The sequence below is a fragment of the Teleopsis dalmanni genome, chromosome 2 (assembly GCF_002237135.1).
Source record: "Teleopsis dalmanni isolate 2A chromosome 2, ASM223713v2, whole genome shotgun sequence".
NCBI lineage: Eukaryota > Metazoa > Arthropoda > Insecta > Diptera > Diopsidae > Teleopsis > Teleopsis dalmanni.
The window spans coordinates 51088929-51115299 of NC_051847.1; the positions used below are offsets into that span (position 1 = coordinate 51088929).

Below are 26371 nucleotides of genomic sequence, written 5' to 3' on the forward strand. Positions count from 1 at the left end.
ATGTATTAATTTAAATAAATAAATATCAGCAAAAACATTTGTATTGACAAAATTTTTATTTTTGTATTTAAAACTTGAAACGGATTTCGATTCTTCGAACCGGAAACTATGAATCATGCGTTTATGTAAACCAAACGAATTCTTTAAAAAATTATTCAATGGCACGTACACTGCCATTTGCACGAGTCCTCAGTAAAGTGGGCGGTTTGGTCCTTTTCTGAAAATAAACTCGAACATTTAATACAAAAACTAATGCACCAAACATAAATTTTTTGTCAACACCGACAATCCAAGGCAATAAAGTTTTACGCATAAAAAGAGTTTCAGTTTCGTAGTATTTCATTCAATTAAATGTTTAAATTCTAGTCCTTCAAATAATAGTTCGGTAGTATGAAATTTTTGGAGCTTTACATTTTATGATATAATATTTTTATTATGATTAGACAAAAAATTATTACAGTTTCGAAATAATTAAAGTGAAAGTCATTAAAAATATGCATTAATATATCAACAGAAAGTACACTTTAACTAAACATTAATATTAGTTTTATTTTCATTATCTTTATATATTATTTTAAACGTTTTTTATAAAAAATTATACAGTAGTGATTTACACTTAATATATATTCGTATTATATATTAATATTAAATTTAATTGAAAAGTCAGTTATGATGACAGAGACTATTTCATTCAATAGAAACTATTGTATTTAATAGACAGGAAAAATTATGCACGTATGTATTTATTTGAGCGGTCCTCCAACCTATTCAATAATTTGTATTGGCCCACGATCTTATTTGGTCTGGGCAGCCCTGATATAAACAATGACATAATAAGAATAATATATATAAACTCTTTAATTAATTATAAGTCCCACATACTAGAAACTAAGTACATATGTAATGGTCGTTTACGCATTCATGCCAATTTACATATTGATAGCTTTTAAAAATACAAAAATAGTGATTGAGTTAATACAACAAAAAAATATAACAAAACTATCTACGATAATATAAGTCTTTCATAATATCCTTAAAACATGTTTGTTTCATAAAATCCATTTAACATTAACTCATATGATTCATATCGACAACAAAGCAACACACATTTTAAACTTACAATATTGTCTAATAACAATGAAAATCAAGTATTTAGAATATTTCATCAATTTTTAATTCTCATTTTCTTTAAACTTTATATTTTGTATAAATGTAGTTGTCATTACATATCGTTGAATATGAAGATGATGATGTTAATATAAATTGTAAGTCTATAACTTCTTTAGTGTGTTATTGTGCAAGTATTGCTGTCGAGCTCATATGAAATGCAAGTTAAAAATTGATAAGTTTAGAAGAAAATAATGAATTGGTTATCCATACAAATATGATGATAATAATAAGAATAATCTGTTAAATTGATCATAATTCGCATGTATTCGCAACGTTAGTAAACTTACGAAATTGTTTATTCAGAATATTAGGAGAATTTTAATTCTCATTATCTTTGAACTTTAAATTTCATATAAATATAATTATTATAATTGATTGATTATTAGGATGGTTATTTTAATATAAAATGTAAATCTATTGCTACTTTGTTGAGCCAATTCTCGTATTGAAGCTTATTTGAAGTTGAAAATTGTAAACTTTAGAATGATATGCATACAAATATAATGAGAATAATATATATAATCTGTTAAATTGATTATAATTTCCATATACTAGGCATGTAACGTTGGGTTGTTGTAATGAAATTTGTTTTTGTAATAGTCTGGTAGGCGAATATATGGTTCTCAAGTTCTTATGAATCGCTTATAAATGAGACCTATACAGTTTTGACGGGTTTGCCACACGGCAAAGAATTGATATTTTAAATACGTATTAGTTACGTTCCACACAAATGCATAAGTCTTCGTATAGCTTTTAGAATATTTGTACACCATATATTTTTGATTATAATAGATTTTATATATTCATATAATGCATAGTAAAATAAAGAATCATGTAAATTAATATTTATATCTTTAAGTTGTTTTTACATATAGTAGGTATACTTATTTATAAAATACTTATTTAATACTTAGCTTATAAACCTTAATTATTTACTTTATTTACTTATTTACCTTAATTATTTAAATTATTTACTGACTATAAACTAATTTAATAAAAATTCGAATATGTGTTTAGATCATTGATTATGAGTCTTGTAATACTCGAAACAGCATTGTATGTTTAACCAAATTTCAATAAATTAATTAAAATTTTTGTTGTTGTTTCTTTATTATACTTCGAACCGTTCTAGTTTTCTTTCCTCATAAGACGTGTCATATTCTACAAAAAGTTCAATGTTATTAATATTATCTTGAAAAAAAAATCAGAAACCAATTGCAATTAGAACTGATATTGGAAACCTAGAAAGTATATGATTGAAATTTTCATTAAGAAATGATTAAACAACTTCAATGCAACAAGTATACGCTCGGTTTGACGATTTCATCTATTCTCAATGTCAATAGATTTTTATTGTATTGACGTATGCTGCTTTTTCAATTTATGAAATGTTCATCCTTAATAAATGTTGAGTTAGTTATGGTTACTGTTCTGCATATTGCGACACATACTGTCTAGTTTCGCTCCAACAAAGCTATAAATTCAATGGAAAATTGAATGCAAATATGCAGTTAGCATTGCATCTTGTATGCTGTGCGTTGGTTTACTTTTCCACTGTCAGATTATTTGCCATCAGCATTGAATTATGCCACTCAATATGCTGCATCCCGCAAAGCGTCAAATGAATTGTAAAATAAAGATATATGAACAAACACTAAACCACTATCAACTCTTATACGCCTTTTGTGAGTGTTTGATAAGCAGTTGCAGTTTTCATTCTGATAACAATGACGTTGATTTTGCACTTGTAGAGAAATTAAATTTATTTTTAGAATAGAACCAAAAACTCGATTAAATAATTTTATTTGATTTTACTAATATAATTGTGTACTGTATCTTTATTGTACTGAGTTTTACACTTAAGAACTTACAAGTATGCAAATTGGTTTTACTTCTCCGTTTTATCTCTTGTATTATCGTGCAGAATTATTATCTCTTTGTTTCAAGTAAATTGAAGTACTTGTAATTTTATAGAAATTCTAAAGAGGTATTAAAAATATATTTAGATGAGAACTTTAAATATTAAATGGTTTTAACTTAATGGAACCACAACTTGTTTAGCTTTTATTTATATCATGAAAATTGTATAAGAGACACCTACATAAGTATATCAAATACATAAGTATATCAAATTGAAAAGTTAGTTAAAGTGTATGGTTTTTATGTAGTTATTTCGTTTAAAGTACTACATTTTATTATTAGAAATTATACTAATAGCAATTTATTAGAATGGTTTTTTATATATTTTTAATCTGGCTGTACGTTATCCTCTTTGTTCTATCGTCTATTTATATTGACTATAAAACAAAGAGCAGATTGAAGATATATAAAAATCCATTTTAATAAACAGATCGGAAAATAAATTTAGAAAATTTCAAAACAATCAAAAATATAAAAAAAACTATTTTAATAAACAGATCGGAAAGTAAATTGTAGAAAATTTATAGCAATTAATTAGTTTATATTATTTTTGTTGAGCAATATGATCTTCTAATGTTGATTAAATATAAAGAAATATTTTATGATATGACTTATAGACTCAATATATGCGTTAATTCTATTTGGCATTAGTTAAAAGGGTTCACCAGCCAGTCTCCTATCGTTAGGTGGTAGTGTCGTGTGGCTTTTATTATTGGGGTCTGGTCCTCTAACTGAAAACATAAATACAGCTGCGGGTACAGAAACAATTATCTTTCTTATTAACTAATTTTTTTAAATTTCAATGACGCGAGTAATCTTATATAGCTTAACATATCATTAATCGTCTTTGCAATGACATTTTCGATTGGTGAATCTGGATTCAATATAGATTTATAATCAATCTGTCAAATTCTCTTGCTCAATCGAACATTTTTAGAGTAATCTTACATTTTTGTAGTAGTGTTAGTAGATATTTATATTTTTTTTAAATACAGATATTGAATCATATTCGACTTTATTTCCTTATTTCATTATATCCTTATTTATTTATTTGATCAGTCATAAAAAACAGCTGTTAATTTTAGAGTAATCTTGCTACTCTGGTAAAATATGTAGAGTGTTATAAATGAATCTAATGTGTTATACATCTCGATCGAGATTTCCTAATCGAAAATGAAAATTGCACTTAATTCGAATATCGATTACCCCAGATTTATCAACTGAAAACGGCATAAGTAAAGAATTTTGACATATTCGAATAGCAAAAAAAGAACAGAGACTAAAATTTATTTAATTTATTGAAATTTGCCTGATCATGCAACGCTGTTTCGAGTATTGCCACGTACTCATCATCAGTGGACTTAGGAAATATTCGAATTTCTTTTTTAATTAGTTTATGGTTCGTATGTTATATGTTTGGATTGCAAATACCAGGGTTAGAACTCGTGCCTGTCAAATTAGAAGCGATGATTTATCGTGTTTATCCACAATAGCCAATGCTGCACAAACTTTCAATGCGTTTAATTTTTAAACAGTTTCTTTCATCATTAAGATGTCATAAAGATACTCACTACTGAAGCGTACGGATGCCGAAGAATTGTTCTTTCGAATGTTTCTAATACCATTTTTTTAGAACTGCTGGTTACTGTCGAAGCTTTTACACGTAACAGGATAAGTATAATAAATTAAGTCCACAGTAGTATCTATTGACAAGAGTGATTCGATGAATACTTCAGGTGAGATCAGTTTGGTATTTATGTTAGTCTCAAGATAAATAAAATCTTTGACAGTTTGAAACTTATAGTTGTTCACAGTGATATAGAGCCCAAGGCACTCAGGCGATTTGTTTGTTTAGAAAAATGACTTTGTTTTATTTTCATTTATCACAAGATTTACTAAATATTGTTAGCAAAAGTACAGGCCAATTATATCAATATTATTGGCATTAACCAGCAGCATTAAAGTTTTGTAGGAAACTTTTAGCTATATAGTTAAGTTCTTTTACTAAACTTATTATTTTTACTGATATTGAAATTATATGACAAGCGTTAGCCTGTTTGGTGTATTGATCAGCTTGAAGATGTGCTTTAAAATATTTATGAACCTAGTGATGGTGTTCGTCACTAGCTCAAACAGTAGTGAACCTGTGTGATACTATGTTTAGTACCAAATGGTTCGACAAGGTTATTTTCAATTAAAATTTTAAATAATAATATTTTATTAAAACTCTTTGGCTATGATGAATTTTATTTCTTCCAATAATAAAATAAAATTCCTAATAAGAGATGAATTAAATGATTTGGAAATTACGAAATAAATAAATAAAAAAAAATCTTAATTAATAAGATCTTAATTAATTTTACTTTTAATTGTCTGAGTTGAATTATTTCAACGTTTAAAACTTTTCAAAGAAATCCAACAAGAAGAAACACACTCTTATTATTAAGCAATTGCTTTTCGAGGTAATATTGTGTAGAAATTCAGTAGAAATTTATTTCTGTGTACATTTATATTTAAAGAAAAAAAATAATTGTGCCATGAAATTAAATAGATATTCAAGTATTTTCCACATCACTTAACTTATGCAAATTCACTCAATAGAGCAATAAAAACAAAACAATAAATAGCAATGATAAAATGCCGGAGATATAAAAACGAAGAAAATAAATTAAAATCTTTGTATAAATATTTCTTGAAAGTATTGAGTAAATGGAGTAAACTATACTAGATATTTTATAAAATTCTAGCAAAAGATAATACATTTTTATGGATTTCCATAACAGATATAAAATAAAAGCACTGCAATAAATAATTAATTTTAATAATAATATTTTAGTAAAGTAATCATAATACAGATATAGTTTTGAAGTGTGGGTGGTTGCAAAAATATCTATTTAGATATCATTAGTTAAATGCCAGTCATGTTACCAACTGACAGTTTGGTACATTACTTGTCGAAATATAACTAATGACCCCATAAAGTCGACAATCGTTGAAGGAATGCAGATTATTCGTAAAACTAACTCTGCAAAATTACGATTATACGATAGTATTGTGCTATTAATATATTATCAATATCTCAGTATTATCTGTGAACTTAGCTTAGATAAAGCAAAAAATCAATTTAATTTCATTCAAAGTGCATACTATCGATATATCGAAATAGAAGTTTAGAACTATGTGACCTTGCACATTTAAATTTATTATAGTTTCTAACTTCTTAAAGTTAATTTATATAGTAGATAATTTAACACATTTAGGAAATAAAAACTTGAAAACTTGAAGAATTAATTAAAAAGCTACAGATGCGTTTTTTTTTCTTTGATGTTTGGAAGATAAGGTCACGGCACCAACTGTAAATATATGCATTTGTAGTCAGGCAACTAATCAATCCTTAAATTCAATGACTTCAAACACAAAGTCAGTCGTAAATTAGAGTAATAATATAAATGAGATGGCTTAGTATTTATATATATAATTTGAGTGACCACGAAATATTAAATGTCAATAAAAAAACTATTAACCAAATTCTTTGAAAAATATTAATAATACGTTATTTTTTAAAGACCTGTATACTTACCATTAAATATATGTATGTAGAAAATATGTTAACAATGGAAACATGGAGTGACATATTTATTATCGAGTCTGAGTTATCACAGAAAAGGTGACCTAAACGATAATGAAGATTTTTTTGCCAAAAGAAGTGATCAAATTTCAATTAAATTATATGTTATCACCAAACATTATCTAAGCGGTTTAGAAGGTCCAATAATCGTATGACGACTGCAGAAACTATGGGAATGAGAAAATAGAACGCATCATCATTTTTATTTCTGTACAGTTTTGTAGAAACTGTGGCGATGAGAAGGTAGAAGAAATCATCATTTTGTTTCTATCCAGAGTTTAATAAATAAATGTAATAATAATTAAAACCTTATACAGTCGCTATCAGTTGGGGAAAATGTTATATGTTGCTAGAGTGTGTGTCAGCATCAACATAATGATTAAATAGGGTTAATAGTTTTGAATATAGATGTCACTGCTAGATAGTGATATCACAATGTTTAAATGTAGGCATTCTGTTTTGATTTTCAGATAATGGCAGCTGATGACTAAAGATACCTAGTTATACTTAATTTACAATGTAGACTTAATTTTATCTGAAGTGAATGGGTTAAGTGCTAACATGACGTATGAGTTACATTTTTTAAACATTTTTTTACATTTTAATTACAAGTTCTTTATGAAAAGCATTTATTTTTACTTCAAGATAAGAAAATGTTGTTTTCAACATAAAACTAAAAGAAATTTTCATTAAAAGTTTTGAGTTTAGGAATTAAATTGAACACTTTTAAATTTTACTTAAAAAATTGATGCAAGATAAGAGTAACGTAGTATTATTCTTCCACGTCAATGAATTTCCAGTGAATTTTCAGTGAATTCAAGTATAATAAATGTTCACACGTTTCTGATAGAATCGGTTTCAATGTTTTAAGATATGTATGTATGGCAATATTTTATGAACCTCATTTCCTTTTGAGTTAGAAGAAGCATAAAGGCGAAAGCATTCAGCAATCGGAGCGGTGTGATAGCGAGATTCATTTTGACATTCAGCAGTCCCGAACAAAAGGATACCATATCATGCATACAAATATTGCGTACATTGCAAGAAACAAATGCAGTTAGTTTTCATAGTCAACAAAGTGAATTGCTGCAAAATTCAATTTGCTTGATTCAAGCAAGGATTGAATCACGAAATTGCACGGACTTGAGCATAACAATAAAATCTGTGTTAATGCAGATAATACCACAGTATACGTGCTTATTTGAGAAGATAATTTCGTGTGGATTAAAATTACATTTAGCATTTCAGTTTGTATGGGAAAATATTTAAAAGTACAATATAAAGAACAAAAAAACAAAGTTATTATAATAACAAAAGAAAAAAAAAATAATATTGATAATGTTGATTTTCCATTAACTTTGCTTGCGTAGGAATATAATATCAGAATCAAGGCTGTTATTGTTGAAAGGCATTTAGCAAACCATAAAATCGATTTGAGTTTTGTTATTTTCAGTGTGAGTTTTTGTTTATATATCAGCAAAAATAGGTTTCATTTCATTCTAAATTACACAGACAGAAATATATGAGGAGAGGTAAAAAGGTTTTTACTCAAATAATTTGCTGTTATATTCTTAATTACTTATGAAATGCTAATATGCATATGTATTTACATAATACCTAATAAGTAACTTTATTTTTTGATTTTAGTTACTTAAATAGTTTTAAATAGAGTTTTAAAATCAAGAAAAAAGTTGTTTTTTTACTTATATATAATGCTAATGTCTTTGTTTTTTAAATTCAATGAATTTATTAGGACAAAAATACAACGGGACGTGCAGTGCAGTAGTGTAGTTCCACTTTAAAAGATCATTTGAAACCCCAGACTACATAGAATATTTTTAAAAAGCAAAAAAAAAGTTATTTTTTGTTTATATATTATTGAAAGTGAATTTGTTTTTTAAAATTCAATGAATTTATTAGAACAAAAATAAAATATACTTTCAGTGCATCAAAGTATTGCCACCCTAAAATTTTTGGGTGGATACCAATAAAACCGAACTGAATAAAATATTTCCTATCATCTAGTATTATTTTTTGCTTAACTCCTTATTGGTGCTAGTAAATATCTTTCTTATATTATTAAGATCATATACAAGGATTTTAACTTACACTTTTTCTATAAGTTCCATAATTTTCTAAACATTTTTTAATGCCAGTAGATTCACTTCCTAAAACAGTCATTATAGTTGAATTGTTTTAGAGTTGAAACTTTAAGCTAATATGTACTAATTGGCTCCTTATAATTATAGTAGACCCTTGCTCTCAATTTTTTTTTTTGTATATTTGGAAACAACCTGACGTCAGACGAATACTATATGAAGTCATTAGTTTTTTTTTAAGTATGAACGGTGACTTTATTTTAATGTGCAAAGTTCCTTTTTTTGTGGTTTTTCAAAAAGTTTTGGAATACCTGTGGTAAGCGGTCTTCAGAAGAATAACAGTAACAACTTTTCCTGTGGTTAAGCAAATCGCCGACACTATTTTTATTGTCCGGATTTAATGGCTGTATTATTATATTTTGGGTTCAATGTCATCGACTGTTGCTTTGTTTCTTAGTCCTGTAGTTGTAAAATCAAACTTCACCACCTCTTGCAATCTTATTGAAGGTGTTGAATCCTCTATTTTCTAATTTATTCGTGCATGTGAACACATAATTTAATATTCGCAATACATCACTCAATCATTCAATCCCAGTTCATCAGCAATTATTTCCCGGGGAAATTTTGAATATTTATCAATTTTTAACTCCATCAGTCTCCCAACATTTTGGGTAACTTTAACAAGATTCGTTTTTCAAAGAAAAATGTTCGGTCTGTAATCTTTGAAACTTCACGATTCTTAAAAGCGATAGTGCATTTCCTTTGTATGCTATTTGGCACTCATTGAATACTTACACTGGCTTTAGGCTACTATGCAATCTATGATTAGAGATAAATCGAATCTAAAGCTGCAATTTTGGTGAAATTTCGCTTCGATACTTTGTCATTCAGTTGGGTTTCTTGTTTCCATTTGGATTATTTGCTTTGAAAATATGAATGAAATTTTCGTATAGTTACTATGCCAAATCAGCTAACATTTTTTAAATTGTCAAAAATTTATTCTGCATTACTTATAAAGCGAACTTTTGTTAGTCTGTACGTATTTAAAAATATTGAGTTATTAAAAATATATCACACAAATGTCACATAAACAGTATTATGTTTACATAGTTTTATATAAGCGAAGAGGTTTTGACTGAAATTTATTATAGCCTATATTTATATATATTTCTAAGCTTTTACTAGTTCTACGCATATATATACATATATCTATGAACTTCTTACAGTTCAGACATAATTACATAAATATAAAGGCATGTAACACCTTTCGTAGAACCGCTTATAAGTATAGGATAGAGGATAAATTGAGTTCATGCTTTAGGTTTTTTTTTATGATTCACTTTTGACAATGTCAAAAATATATTAAATATATGTGACACAGCTGCAATGTATTTACCTACAAGCATAATTTTGGATAGACGTATATCAAAACTCGAAGCGGCTGTGAAAAATCACTGGGTGATAAGTAATCGTACCAAAAACTGTGCATCGTCTTTAATCAAAATTGCAGAGCTCTCTAGGTTAAGTCTTATTATGCAATTTTAGTACGAGAACCTATGAACTAATTTTCGGAAATCTTTAATATAGATTTTAAAAGAATATCCTCTACAAAAGAACAGAAAACCACTGAAGGCAACTAACCAATCGTTGTAAAAATTTTTAATCTTTCTGACTAAAAATTAATAAGAACTTAATAAATAATTTGCATTCGGACATCAAGATGAGAGGCTTCTCGATAGCGTCCTTTATGAAAGTTCAACCTTAGGCAGATGTTTAACATTAAAAAATCAATGCTTCTTTGTAAAAAGATTCATTTTTAAATGAATGTTAAGAGAAATCAGAAGAATTAAAGGAAAACTCAACGCTTTACGAAAAAAATCTATATAATTATTTAAATACAATTTATTCGTAGTATTTAAAGAAAATAAATGAAAAATATCGTAAATACCCTGCAAAAATTATATTTTTAAAACAGATATAAAAAACTGTATAATCCACGTTTACAGTGTCTCAGGTGCAAAGATAAAATAATTTCTCGCTCCAACCATTGAGTGCCCTGGGGTAAGAAGAACTTAAAAAAAATAAAAAACGAATAAATCAACATCTATGAAAAAAAACCTTAATCAAAAAGCTTTATTTCGTTGAATTTTTATGTTAACATATTTAAGAAATCCTTAGTTTAAAATTTAAGTAGTGCACATTATACGTTAAAAGATGACTTTCTTATTTTCATTCTTAAGTAGAATGTAGTTATAAACTGTGAGTGGTGAAGAATATTCATCTATATATACTTGGAAATATATTTGGAAAGTTTTTAAAAATTCACTTAATTCTTTAGTTAAAAAAGTTTAGATTAACCATTTAAAGTTATACTTGCAGATGTATCTGATGATAATTTTTTTTTGACCATTTGTTTATTTCGAAATAAATTCCCTATTGTGATTTGGGTAATGTACAAAATTTCAACTTAAATTCCAATTTACCAAACAATTTGGAAAAATTTCTGTACATAGCTATTATTCAATTCGAACATAAGGCAAAATGTATTGTTTCATCAATCTTAGCATTTCTTTAGGCTAACGTTGACAATGACTGTCCGTCCGACATGTTGATTGTCAAATAAATCTCAGCAAATTGATATGTGATTTATGTTTTTGTTTGTTCATATTTGTTGTTCAAATGACGTTTTAATTTTACATACAATCAATCAAAATTGAAGATAAATGAGTGGAAAAGTTCTTGAGGATTTTAAGAGGATAGAAAATGTTATGAATGTTCAGACATAATCAGAAAATAATATAATATAGTAAATAAGTAAGTAAAGTATTTTGGTTTGAATTCAAAAATAGTATCTATTATAAACATTAAAAATAATCAAAAATGCACAATTAATATTAAAATATATATAAATAAAATTAATAGAATTTGTAACTAAAAAAAAAAAATTTGAAAAAAATTAAATAAATAATCGAAAACTTCTTATAGATTTTAAGGGGAAAGAAAATATTATTATGAATTTGGATATAATTAGAAAATAATATAACACAGTAAACAAGTGATTTTTGATTTCAAAAATAATGTAAGTCTATATTATATTATTTTTTTTTATATTACTATATTATATTATTTTCTGATTATGTCTGAATTTATTTTCTTCCTTCAAAAACCCTCAAGTAGATTTAATTTTTATTTCTTATTTAATGCTTAGAACTATTTACTTTTTTTTTTGAACAAAATTCTCTTAATGACATTAGATACATATTAATATTAATTGTGCATATTTAATTTTTTTTATAAGAAGTACATAAACATATAAAAAAAATTAAATATGCGCAATTAATATTAATATATATTCAATATCATTAAGAGAATTTTGTTAAAAAAAAAAAGTAAATAAATAAACTCACTTAATTACAAACAGTTGTCATTGAAATAATGAAAAATACTTTTTAATATCGAAAATATAATTAAAAGTATAAAGCCTCTGCAAACAGAATAGTATAAAAATATAATAATTAAAAATAAAAATGTAATTAATTAATTCAATTATTCTACGGCTGGTTTATGATTTTGTTCTAATAAAAACACAGCAAGTGAATTTGTTAACAAAAACTTTCATAGCAAATTAACAAAACTCCAGAAAAATGTGCGAATATAAGCATCAAGTACGACGCTGACTCTGAGCTTCATATTTGGCAGGGCACGAGTTGCATCCCTGGTACTTGCAATGATAAAAAATTATTAACTCTTAATTAAATACAAGAATTATTTCCAAAACCACTGATGTTGGGTATTTAGCAATATTCGAAACAGCTGTATGTTCAGCCAAAAATTAATTAAATAAATTAATATAATATAAAAAAGAATTTTTGTTGTTGTAATTCACTACTGTTCGAAAAATCTCTTAAAAATTTAGTCATTTTAATAATTTAAAATTTAAATAATATAATTTAAATTAACTCTATTATATTTTTTAATAACTTACAGAATTAAATATGTTTTTTAAATGAAATTAATTTTAAATTGGTTAAAGAACTTCAAGTTTTTTTTTTAAATGTCATAAGTGTGATGTCATAGCGACTGCTTCTGCTGAGGTAAATTTATAAAATGTTTGTTCTGTTTAATTGAAATTCCTTTTAAATAACTTTTGTGGTTTCATTGAAACAATAATTTCATATAGACTACCTGGCAAGTATTTTATTTTGTCACGTTAGATACACAAACTTCTATTATAAATATTTGTAAAAGTTCACATAGATGTGTAATGAGTAAGCCATAAAAAAGTTATTTTAAATAAATTAACTTTTAAATTGCTTTAATTAAAAGTTGATTTAAACAAGAAATTAATCTAACATAAACAAAAGGTTTGTATTTACTTAGTAACACATATTTTATATACCTTAGAGTTTTAATTCAAAAAAGTTTGATACGAAATTGATTTTTTTTTTGCACACACGCAGCAGTAAAGAGTTTTATTGTAAAAATATTGACAGTAAATTTAAATTTAAATAATTTCATGTATTTTATATAATATTAAAATGTCAACGGTTAAAATAGGCAGGATATTTGTAAAGAATGCCACTCAAAATGCAGCGAAATGGGTGGAAAATTTAGTTCCGTGATTTGAAAAATCTATGCGAAAGTTATCATCACATTGGATAAATTATTTAGAGAATAAATTTAGTAAAATATTTGAAAATGTTAGGAAGTTTCGTTAAACAAAGAGGATTTTTAGAAATCTAGGAATAAGATAACATTTCATAGCAAACTATAGTATTTACTCGTTTTGATGATGACATTCGATAACATTACAATTTTACAATATTATAATTATACATGAATAAACAAACATGAAATGGATTAAGTCTTATTTATGTGGCAACAACAACAACGTTAAATAGCTATAAATCAATTACTAATTCAGATAAATATCATAAATGTCAACAAATAGTTTCAAAATCACTATATTCAGATACCTTTAATGATTTTATGAATTGTTAATCTCTCTGAAGTACTTTTATCTTAAAAGTGGAAAAAAATGTTTACCTAACTTGCATCTCACTCTATATTGAAATCAGAATCTTAGGGGTTACTATCTGAGAAGCTGCTTCCTACTCCATATTTTCCTGTTTCTAATCTTTTAATAAAGTATTAATTTAAGATTTGTTTAAGTAGGTATTTTTTTTTTATAATGTCTTATTTTAAGGTGCGCTCACCCTGAGCTTCAAATTTGACAGGGCATGAGGTCAATCACTGGTACTTGCAGTCTTAAAAAATTATTTACAAATAATATAAATATATACCATAATATGTAATATAAATATATCAAATAATGCCAAGACGAATGAAGATGGGAATTTGGCAACACTCGAAACATTAATTAAAATAATATAAAAATTAATTTTTATTGTTGTAGTTCACTACTGTTCGAAAAACCTCCTTATTTCTTATTTTATAAAGTTTAATTTGTAATGTAATTCTAATAATCTGTCATAGTACCATCAAAATATAAATTTTATTCAAAACCTGCATTACTATGACATTTAACTATCCAATGTGTTCGATGCCAGACTATTAGTTGTGTTTTCGATTATCTGAATACTGTTTATTCTAAATAATTTTCGTTTTTAGTAGGAAGGTTCTACTGACATATTTTGATGTTAGATTAATATTTTATTTTTCATATGTTGCTATAATGAGTCAAACATTATCTTGATGTGTATTGTAAAGACAATTCTTTTTTAACCATTTTTAGCCAATATAGAAATAATATAACAGTGATCGAAGGTGTGGTCCTCTCCAGGTTAAATCAAGATTCATTATCTTGATGTGTATTGTAAAAGGAGTTTTTTCTTGAACTTTTTTAGCTAATATTGAAATCATAAAGCAGCGATCGATGATGTGGTTCATTCCAATCTACGAAAGCTACGAATTATGTAAAACTTGTGACGAAAATGTGTGAAATCTTTACCGACATTTGAAAAAGGCAGCAGTTAAAATACAACCTTTGCCAACCTTACAACATTTCTCTAATCTTATTTTTTTATTTTAGTAGGTGAAAATAATCAAAAGTAACCACTTTAACTCACTAAAACCACATTTTGGGAATGTTCTGTAGAAAGAATTCATACCGTGAAGGTTTTTTATGTTTTGAAACTCATTCCGATTATTACAAAAACATTCGAATTTTATAAAAAAACCGGATAATGTTTGAAAAAGGTAAGGTGCTAATATTAGAGTTACTTACATTGTTGTACTACACTTAAAGTGCTACTACTTTAAGTCTGAATCTTAAGAGGCAGAATAAAAACTTATACCTTCCCAATAGTGTCATGGTCCTCCAAACAAACTGGGCATAAGGTGTTGCCAGCGAGAGCAAACAGAAAGAGGTTGATGGCGCAATTAGTAGTCTACAGTCCTTGCGATATGAAGTCATAAGAAAACACAGCTTTTTCACAGATTCAAGTAGAATTAATTTGGTATATCTACTGTTATTCTGATTTCGATATTTATTGTTTGATTCAAATTGAATTCAATCATCAATAGCTAGTATCACAACAGATTTAGGTAGGCCAAAAAATGGCTGCGGTCCACAAGGTACACTTCTCTAATGCTCTTGGTGTCTTTCAACGGTTTGTGAGTTGTTGATATTAATTCGTATCAGTGAACTAATATTTAGATATATAATTTCATTAAGCCAGCGAGATTGGGGATGCTCTACTGATTTCTACAACAATGGAGCACACACTATTGAAGTTGGTTTTTAAAATATTTTATAATAGAAAATAAATAGAATAAATATAAACAGAAATAGAGAATTTCTATTTATAGGTAGTCTTCATTTGAGAAACTAGTGTACTTTTTCAACAAAATAACAAACTAATTAGATTTACAGAATGCAAAATATGCCGACCTGTAGGCGTAGAGTATAATTGCCTTTTCAAAACCACCTTAACCAATTTTATATAAAATCTTAATATAGATATTATTGCACCTACAACAATAACAATGTTAATATTATTATTGTGTAAGAAGTACGAGTATCAATGATTAAAATAAATAGTATTTGAGTTTTCTTTAGTGTATATTATTAATTTATTTTAATTTTAAAATTATTTTGCACATCAACTGCGTGACGTGTATACATATATTATCTTGTTTACATCAATATTTTAAGTAAAACATTGTGTAAATGACTATTTTAGATAAAAATGCTTTTTTATTAATATTTCAAATACGTGCAGTAAACATGAAATAAAATTAGTATGAAATCAAAGTGATATTAGTTAACATTTAATGTCAAACTCCCATAAAATCACTTTAAGTAAATAAAATAAACGAAAGGATTGTGTGTGTCTCTATTTAGATAGTTAAAATGAGTAATTAAGTTTTCATTTACATGTTAGTAAATAAATTTATCAAATATGTACATTATATTATACAGCAATTAGGATATAATTATTTAATTTTTTTTCATATTCGATAAAGGCTTTTTAATGTGTAGTAATTAAGTGAAATTGTTTATATATAATCATTAAATAATGGAAGTCTTAATAAACAAAAACTTAAATTTATGAAATAGAAATGTATGAGTACTAAATATGTAAAAACGAAATACTAATTACTGTTTATTTACTACTATGTATACCATAAATATTTTCTACTTAGATGTACTTGTACACCAAAATATAATTTTATGTCAGTTGTATTAAAGTGAATAATAAAAACATTTGTTTGATTTTATAATATTATAAAAATATGTCAATTTTCTTATGGTGGAATACTTCCAGAAATGGAAGATTAAAATTAACAATGACACTAACCAAGGCCATATTCATACATGAAAGAATTGGTAGCATTCTCCAAAAGTGAGCATCGGTGACACGGAGATATGGTGGAAGGAAAGTATAAAATATCTGGGGGTCACGTTGGACAAACGGTTCAATTGGTAAAAACACATGAAATGCAAACGGAATAGCTGTTCTACAATTGTACGTCTTCTAAAGCTGATACGATAAAGAAAGTTACTATATATTCAAATAATTAGGCCAGCACTACTGTACTTATGTGTTAAATACAGCTAAACCTTAAATACTGCCATAAAGCAATTACAAATAGCACAAAACCTGTCTATAAGAAGACTATTTAAGATTCCATGGTATATTAGAATATCAGACATGCACAGAGTTCTAAGGATTGACTCAGTACAAAGATATATTAGGGACAGAGCCCTAAAATTATTCATAAAAATCGAAACGCTGCCCAATCCCGCCCTAACAAACCTCAAGTCAGGAAGATATACTGATCTACGGAATCTACGGAATTCCAGTAAAGTCAAAGTTTAGTGTGGGGCCGAGATAAGCCATCCGTCCACAATAGAATAAAAGTGCACAAAAGCATTAACCACAACAACAAATAGTCAATTTTGATGTCAGCAAAATAGTAATTAGCTATAATGTTATATTAGCCGACGTATGAGGAATTATCACATCAGTTTTATACTCTTCATGGCCATAAAGGTTTATTAAATGACAGTCAAATCTAAATTGTAACTTTTTTATTGAAATTTCTTATGCCAACACAGATCAACATTAAGTATATAAATATACTCTTAAAAGGCTCATATTTTGGCATTTACAACTGATTTTTAAAATCTGTAAATACATTTATCGAGATTACTAATTGCAGATTAGACCAACTTGAAACAGATTTATTATTTCGCAGTAAAATCATATGCAGCGATGAAGCTCATTTCTGTTCAAAAGGCTTCATAAATAAGTCATATTCTCATATTTGCAATAAAGAAAACCCACATGCTGTTCATGAAACACTTTTATGCCCAAATTAACAGTTGGGTGTGGTTTATGGTCTGAAGGTGTTATTGCGCCGTATGCATATTTTTGAAAATGAAAATAGAATAGCAGTTGCAGTGAATGCAACACGCCAGAGAGATATGATTACTGACATTTTGTGGCATAAATTAGAAAATTTCAACTTGGACGCTGTATGGTTTCAAAAAAATGTATGCAACATGTCACACACAATGTAATTGGACCATAATTTTTTCAAAATGAAAATTTCATTGCAATTGCTGTCAATGGAAAATGATTCAGAAATGTGATTACTGACTTACAGTGGTATGAATTGAACGACATTAACTTAGACGACATATGATTTCAACATGATGGTGCAGAATGCCATACATCCCTCTACAGAAGTTTTCCAGAGAGAAATTCAATACTAACATCTGTATTATTAAACTTTTAATGGGTCACAAATTAATTAAATTAACTTTTAATCTCTTCAAAAAAGGTGTCCACTTGTAATATTTACTGCCTTTTGCATAATGAAATTTGCTTTTCAATCTTTTAATGCGTTTATAATTTACCCTTTTGTTTGCAAATTGTTCTTAAATTGTGCGATGCCAACTTATTCCAAGTAATTATAACAACAAAATCAACCTTTGACGGATCTGCTTAGGGCGTTTGTAATATTTTGTAAATTATTCTGTTTTCGCCTTGCTAATTAAGTAATTTAATAATAATTTGTTCTTGTATCCTTGAAGTAGAATTTGTTGTTGTTATTCCAAATTTTATAGGACAAACGGATTGAAAGGAGCAAAATTAAATTTCTGAAATTTTAAGTATTTTTATTATGAATATTTGGTCTTCTTTGGGTTTCTCACATCTTGAATTCCAAACTTTTAAGTTAATTTACATAAATAAAATTGATTGCAATGAATAGTTCAAATTTTCACAAAATTAATGAAAAATTAATGATAAGAGTCCTTAAATGTATTTTAAAATTAATTAAAAAATATTGTTGAGAAGTATTGTTTGCAAAAATTTTTGTAGGTTCTCACAAAACAACACTTTAAAGAAAAATGGAAGGTATTTAAGAATGAGGTATAAGGTGTATTTGGTATATACAGCTACCATTTGACTGATTATTTATTCATTTGCAACAGAAATATCAAGAAAACGATTATAAAGAGGTTTTTTTTCGAAGAGTAGTGAAATAAAACAACAAAAATTCCTTTTTATATTATTTTAATTAATTGAATATTTGGTTGACCATACAGCTGTTTCAAGTATTACCAAATACCCAACATCAATGTTCATGAAAATAATTTTTGTATTTAATTAAGAGTAAATAATTTTTTGAGACTGCAAGTACCAGGGAGCAAGTATCGAACTCGTGTCCTGCCAAATTTGCAGCTCAGAGTCAGCGCACCTTAACCAACTGACACAAAGCCGTACTTGACTGGTACGTTCGCACATTTTTGTAGAGTTTTGTTATTTTGCTGTGAAAGTTTTATTAACAAATTCACTTGCTGTGTTTATATTAGAACGAAATCATAAACCAGCTGTAGAATAATTGAATCCATTAATTATATTTTTATTTGTAAATGTTAAATTTCAACGAAAACGATTATATATATTTATTCATATCGTCGATTTCAGGAAGATGCTTTCAGAGGACTATTTCTGAATATTAGACTTCTGAAATATCAATCGTTATAATTCCGTTATACCGCTTGTACTCAGTCGACAGGGTTTAGTTAGCTATAATAGGATATATTAATTTCAGCAAAATAATAGGTGAGGTTGTTAGTTGAAAAAGCTTATATTTTATGTTTACTAGTTTCTCATTAACTAACTATATAAGAAATGTTGTCGTAAGTCTCTATAAAATACATTTTCGGAAAGCTTCTTATAACTCCTTGAGACAATCGTTGCAGAGTTAGTTGTTCTTCTTCAATTTAGAGTTTTAATTCAATGAAATATTTATGAATAATTTTTCAAATAAATTTAATTTTTTAGTAACTCATTTAATAATTTAATACTACTTAATAATAATTTATAATTCTTAAGCTATAAATAAGATTATTTTTTATTTAACATTTTAGTTAAACTATTTGTTATATTAGTGCACTGTGCACATATATTTGGAACTACACTGCGTATGAGTATTAATAAAAATTTTTTAAAGTCGTTTATAGTAACTACTCTGTTATGATAAAATATTTATTATTTTGATCAGATATATTATTATTCTGATTCTAAATTTGCATAAATAGTTTTTCAAAAAAAGTACGTTATTAACAACTAAAATCTTTTTTAATTTTCTAGTATGGATATTAAGGTAGTTTTCTTTATAATTAATGAACTTTTATATATGGTCCAGATTTAGCTACTACGTTTAATTTAAAATGTTATAAAAATAATTTTTGAAGTCCTTTTACATTTATTTCGAATGACCTAAAACACTTTTAATATAATATAACATAATTTTCGATATTATTATATTCTTAATATAATAATTGAATATTATTCTTGATATATAGAAACTGAACGAAGTTAGACTGAATGAAGTTCGTTATATGCAGTGTTCAGTTCATAACACGAATTCATTTCATCCAATTTTCATTTCACAGATGAAACATGTTATATTTTGATTAACCACGATTGTGGTATCCTTTGTCTTTCTACATGGTCAAGGTTTGCATATATTTCTAAAAGTATAGTAGTAGATATACCTATACTAAACTGTAAAGAGTACTGAGTTAAAGTAGTATATATACTAGAGTTTACAGAGTACTTAAGACCGTACTATATATATTATTGATCAGTAAACCAAGATCAATCAACGTAACCATTTTTAATCCGTTCTTCTAAGAGAATTTTTTTGGAAATTTGTCCACGTATCTAAACTAGTCTCAGCTATAATTTTTAAATAATGACGTATAATGACAGACAAATCTAAGCAGAATAATACTATTGCTTGTTTCCCTTAAGAGACTGTTTGCATCATATTATCGACCAGATTTGGTTTGCTATTTACTAGATGTTTTGACCAGCGTTAGTTTTCTACTAACCACGTTTGCTCTATCTTCTAGTGACGTAAATTCTATATTGAAAGCTTTTGAGTAATATTAAAGCTTATTCAAAATCGAAGCAAAATTTTCTTCGTGTTTTTTTAATTATCAAATATTTTATAAGTGAATACTATGGAGATGAATATTGATATGTTTGATGACAAATATTAGTAGTTATCAGCAATGATGTTGGTAGTAATCCATGTGGTCTAAAAAGAATAAAAATATTGGTCTTATAATAATTAATTATGATCATTATTTAAAGGATTTGTATGCTTAAATAGAACTGCTTTTTAGTTTTTATATAAGTGTATTTATTGATATTGTTCTTTCATATAAAAACAAATTGCCAATGTTTTGAACTTTTTTTGATTGCAGTGCAAAATATTATTGCAAGTTATCGGAGAACTATGTTAATACGTATAGATACTTAAAAACTGGAAAACCTATTTTTATTTTAAACAAAAACACCACAAAAAGCAGTTAAAAAAACGGACATGATATTAAGTGAAAGTGAACTCAAAACCATCAAATGCCATAATTAATTATTATTATAAAATATTGATAAAAATAACAATCATCATCGTTTTAATACATAATCTATTTAAATTTTATTATTTTTAAGCCATTAATAATTCATAATTGTCTTTTTAATAAACACAAATAATAACTCCAAAACATGGATTTGATGAACAATTATTCTTATCTATATTTTGACACTTAAATTAATTCATACACATACATATAGGATAGAAATTTAGGGAAAGGATTAAATCATTTGTAAGCGGACAATAGGGGTTTTGTAGTGAAATCTGTCAACAAAACTTTTGTTGACAACTAAAATACACAGAATAAAATTAACAGCCAATAAAACAATTAAAAAAGGATAAAGAAGTGGTTGTTACTGAAGTAATATTCCTGACAAAATAAATAACATTTAGGGGATCATATAAAAAGAGTATACAAAAAAAGGATGCTTCAATAAAATTTAATGAAATTTAACTTAATAAAGAAGATAATAAAAATAAAATAAAAGAAAGAACCTTAATTAGTTGAACTTGGATTTATCAAAAAGGATTCCTTCGGAAATAAATAAACATAAACTGAAAAGAAAATTAATATTAAATTACAAATTTTTATACACAACCAGCATTGTGTATAAAAAAGAAAAGAATATTAATCAAGGTTTGTCCTCTAACCTTTTACGCTCTATTACTTTCTTTATGTCATTACATTTTCTTGTAAGGACATTAAAATAAATGAAAGCATTTTACATAATTTAGAGTGTACTGTCAACTTTTTATGAAAATAGTAAGCCATCTTAAAATCTATTATATGAACTGAGTTTCTTCTAGGTAGAGTGCTAGTGCCATTTTATTTAAAAGACACTTATTTCAACTTTTATGACACGAATATCTGTAATATATGAACACAGTTTGCGTAGGTTCTAATAAAACACATTTTTCAAATTAATTTATTTATTAGAATTTTAAATAAAATGTAAGATTTAATGAAACATATTAATGAAATGCTTCACAAATTATATTGAGTGATGTAAACAGTATCTGCCGTTTTTGTTTCAATTTTGAGCAAAAATTTGTGTTATTCACAATTAATTTGATAAAGTTTATATTGGCCATTATTATTTATGACCTTCTTGCTAATTTTTCGGTAGCTTTATAGTTTCATCAGTGTAGAACGTCTGTGGTTTAGCAATGAAAAGCTTAACCGAGTGATTTTCCGCGGCTCTTCGGTTAGCCAATTTTTTACCATTAAGAGAGTTTCACAGAGAATGAAACAGGCAATACAGTGAATACATCAAAACTTCTGAACATAGTTCCGTCAATTTTGCAATCTCAATCTCTGTATCTCAAAGATGTATGTGGCCTAGCACTATCATACGATTGATTTTCCATTGGACAAATCCTGGTCGTTTTTCCTTAATTGTTTCATATAAACATTAGAGTTGTGATTAGTAAAATCTCTTCCATTTTCACTAAATACTCAGCAAAACCTTGTTTGCTGTCAATTCAGGTCTTGAAATCATTTGTGGATTATCACCGGGTTTTAATTATGATCATAGTCTTTTTAAATGACAGAAAACGTCGAATGCTTCTTATATTAATTAATAATAAGCAATTTTGTTATTGTTGCTCCATTAGGAAAAAATCTGCAATACCTTCTGCTCAAGAAGTATTCGGATTTTGTTGTTTGTTAACTACTCCTTAAGTAATAGATCTTTTTCAAAAATTTTTTTTTGTTATTTAGTACACTCTTTTTTGATATATGCTACAAATTTGAGCACCATCTGTCAATTAGTTTGTTTACAGCAGCTGTCAATGTGAGACTATCTCAAGTGCATATAGCGATTTTTACTATGGAAAATTCTTGTTATACGCGATTTTTGGACCAAACACGGCACCACTGTCATCGCTCAGGCACCATATTCGCCAAATCTGGATCCATGCGACTTCTTCCTGTTCGCGCAACTCAAATTGGCCCTTCGTGGTAAGTGTTTTGAGTTGATTGAATCGATAAAAGAGAATTCGCTGAAGGAACTAAAAGCCATATCTTCACGGGCCTACGAAAAGTGTATGGAAGATTGGGTTGAGCGTTGGCATATGTGTGTCGCTTCAGAAGGAGCATATTTTGAAGGAGATAAAATAAATTTGGAATAAAATTTAAATTTGTGTGTTTTATTTACAAAATCCGAATACTTTTTGAATAGAAGGTATGCCATACACAGTGATGAAATATTTATTATATATGCGATCAGTTGCTCAATTATTGATTTCATTAGTAAAGGGGAAGTTTGATTAATAGTTTTTAAAAATACCAAAACTTTCAACTAAAGTATTAATTCCATTCCAGAAAGTTTATTTTGACTTAAAAAAACTTTTTTGAAAGGTGCGTTTTGCCTGTCAAAATAATTTCAAATTTTAAAGGAAAATTTTTGTTAACGAATATTTTGCAAACCCGAATCTATGATATTAATCAAAATTAGTTTCTGTATAGTAGAGGGACTTCTGAAAAAAAATTAAGCATTTTGTTGAGCATTTTTTTTTGAAATTATGAAACAAACTTTAATTTTTTCAGTTATTCTCTCATGTTTTGACTTCGAATTCAATAAGGAGAATAAAAAAGTCTTTTATCTTTAATAAATTACAGAAGCATATGCCTTCATTTTGTATCGTTTTGATGGTAAAAAGTTTTTCAAACAATTTTTTCACTCTTGTGTCATTGTAAAAGGTAATAATAATAAATAACATAACGATTGCTAGTTTATTTGACAACCAATTTATTTTTTTTAATATATGTGATATGCAAATAATGGAAACATGTGTATTCTGAAACTTTTATCATATGAAATTGCATTGTACTTTGACAAAGTTGCCACTTCCACTGTTATAGCAGAATTTTCCTAATTTAAATTTTTAAATATAAATAAATACTTTTATAAATTTGCAAAAATTCCGATTTATTCTTATTTATCACTAATTTATTTTAACAAAATATAATATATATAAATACATCAAATCTACATTTTCACAATATATTATCTTCATATCAAGGTTAAATACTTTTCATCCAAAAAAATTCTTGGTTCATCCTTTAAACCATTTATGTATGTATATAAAAACACCTGTTTAACTTAAAGTCAAACAAATGTTATAATACATCTTCTGCTTGAATTCCTCTTAACTGAAATATCTAAGATAATATGTATTAGAAGAATGCTTCATTATTTTGTATATCTGTCAAGAAAATTCTTAGCGGCGCAGCGTCAAAGGTATTCTTGTTATCCTTTAAGTATGACAAAGTACGTAGAAGAGTAAAAACCGAGCTTCGCAATGTTGTAATATAGCAACTATCGAGCATAAAACACTTTGACGTGTACTAGGAAAACTCAAATCAACTTAACTGGAAAATAGGTGGGAAGGAAAATTTCTTACACATGCTCGTATGTGCCACATAAAATGTTTATGTTAGTGTATCTGCTACTGTTTCTGCTTCTGTTTCACTTGCTGAAGGCAGTAAAAATGGATTTTTCCAAGCCACATAAATTTTAACAAAAATTGACAACAATTTTTGTGTCAGGATGTGATGCTTTTAAGGATTTTAATGAACATGTGTATGAACTTTCATTTAAAAAATTATTTACTTTATATTATGTAGGTACTTCATTTAGTTTAAAAAATTATTTATTTTTCTATTGGCGGTGCTAGTTTGATATTCCATTTGTTTCAATTTTTACTGACATTAAAAAAAATATATTTAATGTTAATTATTTCTTGCCGAGAGTGACACGTCTTTATAACGTAAGTAAATTATTTAAAAGTTCTTCGAAAGTTAGGATTCGAATAGCAGAGAAAAGACAAGAACAAAAATTTAGTTAATTTATTGAAATTTAACTGACTATACAACGTTATTTCGAGTATTGCCACGTACGCATCATCAGTAGTCATAGAAAATATTCGAATTCCTTTTTTAATTAGTTTATAGTCCATATATAATATGTTTGGACTGCAAGAACTCATGCCTGTCAAATAGGAAGCGATGATTAATTGTATTTTTCCACAAATAACCAAGACTGCTTAAGCTTTCAATGTTCAAGTTATAGGTTTTCTTCATCACTTTTTAATTTTTAATTTTTAAGTTACACTAACGAAAGCACTTGCGTTCTAAGACTGGCGCTTAGAGTCCAAACATATTATAACGGACTATAAACTAATTAAAAAATAGATTCGAATATTTCCCAAGACCACTAATAATGAATACTTGGTAATACACGAAACAGCATGGTGTGGTTAGCCAAATTTCAATAAATTAACTAAATTTTTGTTCTTGTCTATGAAATACTTGAATCCGTCTATGAAATATATTATTTAAAAGTTTAATATCCTTTGTCAGTGTATATTACTTTGTAACATTATATTGTGTACTTCAATTAGTTTATGAAATTATTTATTTTTGGTGATTCCCCTTGGCTTGAATTTCTAATGAAATAAAAAAAAATGTCATAAATATAGAGAAGGAAAAAAGCTTTTATTTAAAACATTAATATCCTTTGTAAGTGGATATAGCGCTAATTAATAAAATTTTTAATTAATGCTGATTTAGCTAAATAAATTAACAACAAAATTGAAAAATTTGTTTCCTTACAATTATTGTTATTTATTTTATTATTTCAAATTTGGCATTAGAATTTTCAAAACGAAATTCCTTGTTATTGAAATGTTTTTAAGTTGAGTTCTCGACAGTAAATGACGCACAATTTTCACTTTTGATTCTCTATTCCGTTGAGAAAATATTTATTTTAAAATCGCATTAATTCCGGCAATTCCGGCAAAAAATTTATACAATTAAGCGTCAAGTTGCACGCATTTTTGGCGCTGCGAATAATCCGGTTGGTTTGATGTTGTGATGTTGTGGGAGGATTCAAGTGCTCAGCTCGCTGTGGATGGTTTGTTGATAGAGTCTTTCATTCGCAGTTGTATTTGTAGTTAAACTAAATTATTTAATTTATAATTACATTTCGGTGACTCGTACATTTCTTCGACATTTAAACATTTTTCGTAAAATAAATACGTTTCAGAAGGAATTCAATTCAAGGTAATAGCTTTGAAAGAAATAATTTAAATTTATTGCAATTTCTGGCAACTTCTGTAGTGACAT

At 26.8% G+C, this 26371-nt stretch overlaps 1 protein-coding gene across 2 annotated transcripts in view; it reads left to right on the forward strand.

Annotated features, from left to right (window-relative positions):
• The window catches only part of LOC119680476 (protein unzipped), a 149257-nt gene that overhangs the window by 112957 nt on the left and 9929 nt on the right, over positions 1-26371 (forward strand). The window contains exon 1 of one of the 2 annotated variants that reach the window (XM_038093297.1): positions 24027-24037. The exons of the other annotated variant lie outside the window; for it this stretch is intronic. The gene's annotated coding sequence lies outside the window, so the exon portion shown is untranslated. Of the gene's footprint in view, positions 1-24026; positions 24038-26371 lie in introns of those variants that run through there. 2 annotated transcript variants of the gene reach the window in all.